This window comes from Gossypium arboreum, chromosome 2, assembly GCF_025698485.1.
Source record: "Gossypium arboreum isolate Shixiya-1 chromosome 2, ASM2569848v2, whole genome shotgun sequence".
NCBI classification, from domain to species: domain Eukaryota; kingdom Viridiplantae; phylum Streptophyta; class Magnoliopsida; order Malvales; family Malvaceae; genus Gossypium; species Gossypium arboreum.
This window is the reverse complement of record NC_069071.1, coordinates 63,589,134-63,599,721: the sequence shown is the minus strand read 5'-3', so window position 1 is coordinate 63,599,721 and position 10,588 is coordinate 63,589,134. Positions and strand designations below refer to the sequence as shown.

The 10,588-nt window shown below is 37.9% G+C and overlaps 1 pseudogene; it reads right to left on the bottom strand.

Annotated features, from left to right (window-relative positions):
* Positions 1-2,530: 2,530 nt before the first annotated feature.
* LOC108465556 (uncharacterized) lies at positions 2,531-4,122 on the bottom strand (annotated as a pseudogene).
* Between the last annotated feature and the right edge of the window lie 6,466 nt (positions 4,123-10,588).

The following is a 10,588-nucleotide window of genomic DNA, read 5'->3' as shown; positions in this document are numbered from 1 at the left end:
CTCAGGTTTGTTGGTTCTAACACTACCAACACTCGATACTAAAGTGGCTTGAGCTTTAGACTCGTTTATTGCTTTCCACGATCTCTATTAGAATACCTCACAGAAGCATTTGAACAATTAAATGAATGTTGTGATTTCTTCGATGAGGAGTGATAGGATTTACTCATCGATGTCTTTCCCGAATCTCTAGCCTCGAAATCAACTTTTCTCTTTTCTTTGCCCAGTTCCTCAGCTTTTCATGCTCTACCGACTAACACAACAAATTTTTTCAACTCTAGAATCCTGACTAGAAGTCTAATGTCTTCGTTCAACCCATCTTCGAATCATTTACACATAATTGCCTTTGTGGAAACACATTCTCTAGCATATTTACTGAATCTCATAAACTCTCTCTGGTACTCAGTCACAGACATTCGACCCTGTTTCAATTCCAAAAGTTCCTTGCCCGTCTGGTCGATAAACCACTGGCTTATATATTTCTTTTTAAACTCAGTTTGAAAGAATTCCCATGTGACCCATTCTCTCGGCACCACAGATATGAAAGTATTCCACCACTGATATGTAGTGTCTCTCAGAAGTGATACGGTGCTTTTTACGTATTAAGTTGGCATGCAAGATAGTTCATCAAATACTCTGATCATATTCTCAAACCAAAACTTGGCTCTCTCAAGATCATCATCAATGGTAGCTCTAAACTCTTCAACCCCATACTTTCAAATTTTATCAACAGGGAGCTTGCTTAAGCGTAAAGGTTCTAAACCTTGAGGAGCTACAGGGACCGGTTGGAGAATAGGTGAGGGTGGAGGTTGCTGAGCAATCGGATTAGTTTGGACAAACTTAGTAAACCACTTGTTCATCATTTGGAAGAAGGCTTCTTTGGCCTCTCCTCCCTAACTACCGGATACAAACCTCAACTCAGATAGCACTACTCTGTGAACGAAGGCTGGCGCATTACTCTCAACATCATTAGCCACTACTCAACTGGGATTCATTACTATATAAAAATACGATTTAAAACTGCCAGGAGATATCACAGTATCACAGGTTATTTATGGCATGTATAGCTAAACTCTCACATACGCTACATTAGTCCTAGAATCTACTAAATCGTAGCTCTGATACCAATAAATTTAACACCTTTAACTCATTTCTATCACCAAAATAGGATTACAGAGCATTACTAGACTTATTTCACAAACGAACATACATTTCTCATACAAATATCAATTTCAAATACAAGTCATTCATAATCAATCACATTGTCCCTAATACGAGCCAACGAGGCCCAAATCATACTTTGAAAGTGGTTCGAGACTAAACCGATATCTTAGGAAATTTTTGGAACACGTAGAAAATTTTACAAAATACAGGGGACTTACGCCCGTGTGGCCCGGCCGTGTAAGACACACGGCCAAAGACACGCCCGTTTCACATGCTGTGTGTACATTCGAAATGGGATTACATGGTCATCTCCGAGTCCGTGCCCGACCCCGTGTAACTCTTTGACTTGGGTCACAAGGCCAACCACACGCCTATGTGACCATTTCACGTGCCCTTCAAAATGGCCTCACACTCCTGTGTATCAGGACGTGTGCTAGGCCGTGCCAAACCTGTAGGGTATATTGACTTATGCCACACGGCCAAGTCGCACGCTCGTGTGCCACGCCATGTGGAATATATTGACTTAGGCTTAGTTTGAATGGGCAGTGTGGTTACCTCCGGTGAGGTTAAAAACAACGGTGGCGGTGAGATTAGTTACTGTAGCGGTGAGATTGGATACTGTAACAGTGAGATTAGAAATAATGGTGGAGTATGTGTTTGGATTCAAACGCAGACTATAGCGGTGAGGTGAAAATAAAAAATGACTATTAAGGACATCATATTAGAATTGATATATAATAGAAGTTTTTAAATTATTTTACTTATATAAAATTATTAAAATATGTGAATTTATAAATTCATTTAATAAAATATTAAAATTTATCTTCTAATATTTTATTATAAATATTTTAATGAATTATATAATCAATTTAAATTATTTATTAGATAAAATGATAATTATTTTTAATCTTTTATAGTTAAATATTCTTTTATAACAATAGTTTCCCTTAACAGTAGGAATAGCCCATTTTTGCCTAAACATTTTGAATTTTTCCAAGTAGAAAAATTCTCAGAGGAAATTAGAGCAATCACTAAGAAAGAAGTTAAGCAAGGTAACAACAAATCTAAAGAAGCACTTTGTTTATGGAAACTAAAATTTGTGCAGCATAATACACAAAGATGTTCCATTCCATCATCTAAAGCATTACTTATCTCCTCACTTTCGCTCGTTTAAGAGCCCTGATACGGTAACAAGATATATGACAAATTTTAACTTCAACAATCATAAATTGCACCTTGGCAGATCCTTGAACTGGTCTGGAATCACTGGTGTCTTGCATGTGACTATCTACTTCTGCAGATCCAGATGTCAACAATGGATTTTTAGAAGAGCTTAGAGATGACTCCAGATCGATAACTGAGCTTCTATTCAGTGGTGATAAAGCAATGACTGAAAAGCAATGACTTGTATTCTTCCCACCTGAATTATCACAATATATTTATTGAGCTTTCCGGGGTTACCAAGAACTTCTATAATGAAGCACTAACCTTGTTTGTATCTTCACTAAAACAAGAAAATATGAGTCCATAAATCCAGAATCTAGAAGTTGATACATTGCCTGAGTCCGCACATTTGCAGAAGGTAAAAGTAGAAAATCTTTTCAATGCCCCGCAATCAATCATAAATATGACACTATCTAACAAGAAATAACCAAAAGTGGGTTTCAGTTAAAAGTAATGACCAATAAACAATCCCACTATGCCTACACAATGAAGAATCCTCTTCGTCAAGTTTCACCAATAAGCAAACACTCTCATACCAGCTACACAATGTCATGGGTTCAAATCTTAAGGATGTGGTTCCATACTTGCCAGGTTGAAAATTAACAGGACTAGAAAACCAATCATCTTAATTTGCAACCATTGGATTAAATATAAAATACATCCAATAGTTAATAGGAGAGTGTGACCGAAAATTGAATAACCTAGAGATGCAAAAAGGACTAAGCACCTGTCCATTCAATAATTCATGATACAAGTAAACAAACAAAAACAACTTAGGATTTCAAAAAGGGAACTGTACATGTGAAATTTCTACTCAAACTGAAACAAAAGAGTGCACACACAAAGATTATCATGTTATTCTCCCAACTTATTTCAATATAATGCTTCAAACAGACGAATATATTTTCGTATCAAAAAGCTAGATCAGCAAATTAAGATTTTTTGCAAAAACAAAACTAAATGTTCAAAACTTACCAACATGAGAAGGAAGAACAGTAATATGGGGATGTGAATGGTACCACCCAATAACTCGTGTTACTCTGCCTCGATGCAGTCATTCTGTACCTTGAAGTTAATTTCACAACAAAGCTAAGAATCTTGAACATGTCACTAAATCAGAACACACGAAAGATATTTCTAGTAAAAGCTACACTAGCTCTATGTTTTTATGCCGATGACATTGGTGTAAGTTGCAGAAATTAACAAATTCAAGTTAGCTCTAAAAATGGCTTTTGGTGAAAGCAGCTAAGTAGAAAAAATTATCATTTCAAATTAAACACAGTGCAAGCACATTTATAAAAACTAAAGCTTTAGATAATAAGGCAATTGCTAACGAACACAAAAAACTAGTCCCTTCTAGACACTTATCATGATTTACAAGATTTAAATCATCACTAGGAATCACTGGAAAGGCCAACACTAGTGACCAGAGAACTAATTTTTTTTTATACTGTAATGAACACAAAATCAAATGCCAATTCAATAACAACAAAGAAAAAATGCACAAAGTTTTAAGGATATATCAGCTTGAGCTGATGCAGCTGCCAACTGTTCAGGATTTGTCTCAACTTGGTCCTTCTGCCGATCAGATCGTGATTGTAGTGATGCTCCCCATATCAATGCAGTGACATTTCCATCTTTTGAGTACTGGAATTTGCAAGAGGTGAACAAAGGAACATAAACTGAATCATAAAATCCAGAAAATAGAATGACAAAAGTGCAAGACAAACCAATCATATTACAGAGCAATACTCTTTGTCATATGAAACCAATGTTTAAAAAGATCAGATTTATCATCAGTTAAGTTACGTATAAAGAGATTGAAGCTCCTAGGACCGTGTTTCAGTAAAAATGGCTTATTGAATGCAACAATCCACAAAGACAAAATGAACCAAAGGTAGATACACTTCCAACATTGTTTTTTAGAAATACATAACAAGAACTACATCTGCTAATGTATAAAATTAATGCAATAAAGGGATTTTCCACATCAAAATCAGGAAAGAGTAAGGTGTGAATTTCTTCAATTTATTTGCATTATCCAAACTAAACAAGAAATTGGTAAAATTCAGTCCCTTAAACAAAAAAAAAATTAAGATATATAATCTATTGCTTACTATAAGCACACACATTCAGAAGAAAAAATCAAAGACTATAGTACTTCCCAAGGATCCAATTAACCTCAGCCTTAGAATAAGTAGAAAGTTACACCAATTGTTGGATCAACAAAGGAATGAAGAAAACCCAAAGTTTGAAACAAAAGAAATAGCAGAAAAAAAATTATGAACAAAAATCATATTGTAAATGGAGAAATCAATTAAAAAAAGAAAGGAAAAGAAAACAAGAATTAACCGATGCCATGGTCAAAGAAAGATGATAAAGTTGGGTCAATGAATGAAGTCTGTCTTAAGAATGGAAAAAATGAGGGATTTTTATTAAAGGCATAAGCCATAGGGTGGAAAGCAGATTGGGAGACAAGGGAGGTTTAGGGATAGTGACAGGGCGTGGAAGAGAAAAATGCACAAATAAACCCAGAAATGAAAAGAAATGGCACACAGAATGTAACACCCCAAACCCGTGACCGTCACCAGATTTGAACACGTGGTGTTACCGGGCTTACTTCCGTTATTTCTCTCTTTGTAAAATCTGATTGCTGTTCTAGGCAGGCTAGCTAACTGCGTCACTGTCGCCTTAAAAATCATATCTCGAGTTTCAAAAGTCGGAAACTGATTCCGTAAATTTTCCCTGAATTTAGACTCATATATCTATCCATGGATTTATTTCTAGAATTTTTGGTCAGGCCAATTGGTACAGTTTATTAGTTAAAGTCACCAATGTTACAGGAGTCGACTACACTGACCTTCACGCGTTAAAACTTTAATATCTCTCTGTACAGGGCTTTAATACTGGTGCCGTTTGTTTCTAATGAAACTAGACTAAAAATGGAATCTGCACATATAAGGCATGACTTCTAATTCTTTCTGGATAATTTATAGTAAATTTTCAAAGTCACGACAGGGGACCCAGAAACCGTTCTGGCCCTGTCTCACGAGAACTTTAATATCTCTCAGTATACTGCTCATATGGTCGTTTCGTTCCATCCATATTAAACTAGATTCATCAAGGTTCAATTTCATAATTTATTCACTATTTAATTCTACTTCTACTATTTTTAGTGATTTTTCAATCTCACCTCACTGCTGCTGTCCGCAACAGTTACTGCAGTAGACTATGCCAATTTCATGAATCTTTCCTTGGCCTTAATCATCCATCATACATGACACAAATTATGGCCACCTTATCAAAATTAAAGTTTCTAAGACTCGTGGCTATAGGTTCTAGCATCCCACTCGGCGACCACATAGGCCATTTTCACATGGCTTAAAGTTTACAACCCACAGTTCAACAAAATATAATAGCCTATACATGCCAAATGTTCTTCAACAACGAAGACAATACCAAAATATTTCAGCCGGTGTGATGACTTCAACGACGGTTCGATCACGCAAACAATACGAGTCCGAGAGACCTAAAATGGGTGACAAGAAAACACCGAGTGAGTTTATAACTCAGTAAGTCATAAGCATTCATCAATCCACTGATAAAGTTACTACAACATGAACAATAAACGAGGTTAGGTACTCATCCATATCGAATCTATACCATAACTCCTCGGACCTTTTGGTCCAATCTCATACATCCACATTTCATATTCTACACAACAAGATAATCAAGCATTTTTACACATTAACTCATTTTCCACCACAACCATACAATTTCAATCATCACATAGATTTAAGGCTTACCAAATTCAACCCCAAGCATGAACGTATTCTCTATTCGTCATGAGCTCGAGGTACTTACCCGATCCGCTGTCCATACTCAACTCGATGGAGACACACCCTCCATATAATTGTTCGATCGGAGATATATATATATATATATATACATATATATAAATACGCGTTACACAGTGCTTATTACTCGATTTCGCACACTTAGTGCCATGCAATTTAAGCCCGCACACATAGTGCCATACCCTTGAGCTCGCACACCCAGTGCCGTATATTTCCAGCATGCACACTTAGTGCCATATATTTCCAGCATGCACACTTAGTGCCAATCTCGTCACCGTACACACGTATTGCCCGCACACTTAGTGCCGAAGGAAAACTTTCTACACATTTCACTATTTCTTTTACATTCAACAATTGTCATCACTCCATACACATACAATTTCATTTATATATATATATATAGCATCCCATTAAATACAATTGCATAGATTTTACAATCATTTAAGCAATATCAAACATATGTGCTTAATGACTTACCTTGTGTTAGGTAAAACGGTTCCAACTCGGCTACTCGGCGTTCTTCCCTTTGCTTTTGCTTGATTCGCCTCCTCTAACTCCTTGAGCTAAATCAATAAATTAACTAGTTTAACCAGCTTGCCAAATATTAATATCAAAATACTAATGATTTCATAGCATAGGAGACACATGGCAAATTTATATCTTTCTACCTTATGATCTTGACTATTCGACTTATAGCCAATTATCTAAATCAAGATAAAAATCATCGATTTGCCTAACTATAGCCGAATGTGCAACATCAATCTATCATTTCCACTTCATTTAACACTTAACATTTACCACATATCAATTAACCAAACTCTTCATCTAATCATGCTCTCATATTCGGTCATCCATAGCTATACTAACCATATAGCAAATTGATTCTAAGTCTAACACAAGTACCACATTTTTAACACCATGGCCGAAGACTTCATGTCTCATCCACAACATCAAAACACCAACCGAATCCTTCCTATCACCGAGACTAAAATTCACACCTTGGGCTTCCTACATTCTTTTCATAACATTCATAGTTCATTCGGCCATTCATCACTCACCCAACAAAATTTTCTAGCAAACTCTTATGACCAAGCACACACATATACTTACATTTCAAACTCAAAATACCCAAAATCACATACTAACTAAGTCATCCTAAACAATGCCGAATCCTTAAGTGATTAAACATCAATCTCTTTTCTTTTTTTTTTTTTTAGAAAGACCAATTTCTTTCCTCAAGACATTCATCATCAAGGTTTTGACATGGCTAAGTAGGAAACTTAGTAGCTAGCTTAAAGTATGCTAACCTTTCAAGAACCAACATGAACTCACTTACCTTAATTCAAGCTCAAGGGTGACCAAACCTTCTCTTCCTTTCTCCTTCAATTCGGCCAAGCATGAACCAAGGATGAACACTTTCTTTTTTTTTCAACTCACGGCAACAAAGGGGGGGGCATGCATGAGACCATTTCTCTTTGTTCATCATTTCCCCTTTTTTCCATTTCTTTAATGCTAGCTTTTTTTTTAATAGTTTCCTACATACACTATTAACATAACATGTTGGAGACATGTTTTCCACCCATAGCATGGCCGGCCACTACTAATTGGGGGAAATTGACATGCAAGTCCCCCCTTTTTCTTACATGCATTAATAGGCCACTTTAACATTAGCCTATCATATTTCACCATGTCTCATATTGATCCCTATTTAATAATTTCTCACACAATTGGTAAAATTAGAGAATGAAACTTTCACATATGCATGTACACACATAATAAGCATAGGATATAACAAATAATTATTTTTATAACTTCGGTTTTGTGGTCCCGAAACCACTTCCGACTAGGGTCACATTATGGCTGTCACAACTCTCCCCACTTAAGAAATTTTCGTCCCCGAAAATCTTACCGATGAATAGGTCCGGTATCGTTCTTTCATAGAGTCCTCAATTTCCCAAGTGGCTTCTTCGATTCGTGTTTATGCCACAACACCTTCACTAATGGGATTTTCTTATTTCGCAACTCCTTTACTTCACGCATCAATATGCGAATCGGTTCTTCTTCATAACTCAAATTAGGTGAATCTCAATCTCGGATGGAGTGGTTACGTCTGACGGGTCGGATCTATATCGTCAAGCATCGAGACATGGAAAACGTTGTGGATCCTTTCAAGCTCGGGGTAAAATTAATCGACGCGCTCTCTGGTCCAACTCGTTCGGCTACTTCATACGGACCGATGAACCTCGGACTCAATTTTCCCTTACGGCCAAATCTAAGCACCTTCTTCCAGGGTGAGACTTTGAGAAATACCTTGTCTCCAACCTGATATTCAATGTCTTTCCTTTTCAAATCCGCATACGACTTTTGGCGATCCGAAGCAGCCTTCAAACTTTCACGAATTACTCGAACTTTTGCTCGGCATCCTTAACCAAATCAACCCGAAGAATTTACCTTCACTAAGTTCGGTCCGAATAATGGGGTACGGCATTTACGACCGTATAAAGCCTCGTAAAGGCGCCATCTTAATACTTGATTGAAAGCTATTGTTGTAGCGAATTCAATCAAAGGCGAATACCTGTTCCATGAACCATTAAACTCAAGGATGCAACATCTCAACATATCCTCGAGTATTTGAATTATCCGTTCGGATTGACCATCGGTTTGGGGGTGAAAGGCGGTCTGAAATGCAACTTGGTACCCAAAGCTTCTTGCAACTTCTTCCAAAATCGCGAGGTAAATCTCGGATCTCTATCCGACACGATGGAAATAGGCACCCGTGTAGCCTCACAATCGAGAAGCGTACAATTCGGCTAGTTTGTCCATTGAAAAATCCGTGCGTCACGGGGACAAAGTGAGCCGACTTAGTCAATCTATCTACAACGACCCAAATCGCATCCTTCTTACTAGTGACAATGGCGGTCCGGATCTGAGTCCATTGTGACTCGATCCCATTTCCACTCGGGTATCGTGATCGGTGAAGTAATCTCGAAGGCACTTGATGTTCCGCTTTCACTTGTTGACATATTAAACATCTCGAAACAAAATCGAGATGTCTCGTTTCATACCATGCCACCAAAACCGACGTTTCAAATCGTTGTACATCTTCGTAGTCCCCGGTGGATTGCCATTCGGCTACAATGGGCTTCGTTCGAATTATCGAAATAAGTTCAATTCTTTGGAACACACAGACGACTTCGAACCTCAAACAATCGTCATCATCAATTTGAAACTCCGATTCCTTGTTCGAACACACTCACCCGTTTTGCAAGCAACTCCTCATCAACTTTCGAGCTTCCCAAATTTGATGAGCCAACAATGGTTTGGCCTTTAATTCGACTACTAACACATTGTCGGGTAGGATAGACAAGTGTACATTCATCGCTCGTAAAGCAAGCGGTGATTTCGGCTTAAGGCATCCGCAACCACATTAGCCTTTCGGGTGATAATCAATGACGAGCTCATAATCTTTTAACAACTCGAGCCATCGCCTTTGTCGCAGATTTAAGTCTCTTTGGGTCATCAAATATTTGAGACTTTTGTGATCCGAATACACATGGCACTTCTCACCAAATAAGTAATGTCGCCATATCTTTAAAGGCGAATAGGATGGCGACCAATTCGAGATCATGGGTCGGATAATTTTTCTCATGTGGCTTTAATTGTCTCGGCGCATAGGCCATAACTCGCCCTTCTTGCATCAATCGCAACCCAACCCAAGTAGGGATGCGTCACTATAAATGACAAACTCTTTGCCCGATTCGGGTTGCACTAGAATTGGGGCTTCGGTCAAATAAGCTTTCGGTTGATCGAAACTTTTTGACATTTCTCAAATCCATTCGAACTTAACATCCTTTTGGAGTAAGCCGTCATTGGCGTGGCTATCGTCGAGAAACCTTTACAAATCGTCGGTAATAAGCAAGCCTCAAAAAGCTCCTAACTTCGGTAACATTCCTTGGTGGTTTCCAATCGACTATGGCTGAAATTTTGTTCGGGTCCACCCGACACCGATCACGGACACCACGTGCCCCAAGAAGCTAACCTCTTTCAACCAAAATTCACATTTACCGAACTTTGCGTATAACTGCTTATCTCGTAAGATTTGCAACACTACTCAGGTGTTCAGCATGTTCAGTTTCATCTCTCGAATAGACCAAAATGTCATCGATAAATACAACTACGAACCGATCCAAGTATGGCCTGAAAATTCTATTCATTAAATCCATAAACACCGCGAGGGCATTAGTGAGCCCAAACGGCATCACCAAGAATTCGTAGTGACCGTACCTCGTTCTAAAAGCGGTTTTGGGTATGTCCGATTCTCGGACCCTCAACCGATAGTACCCGAC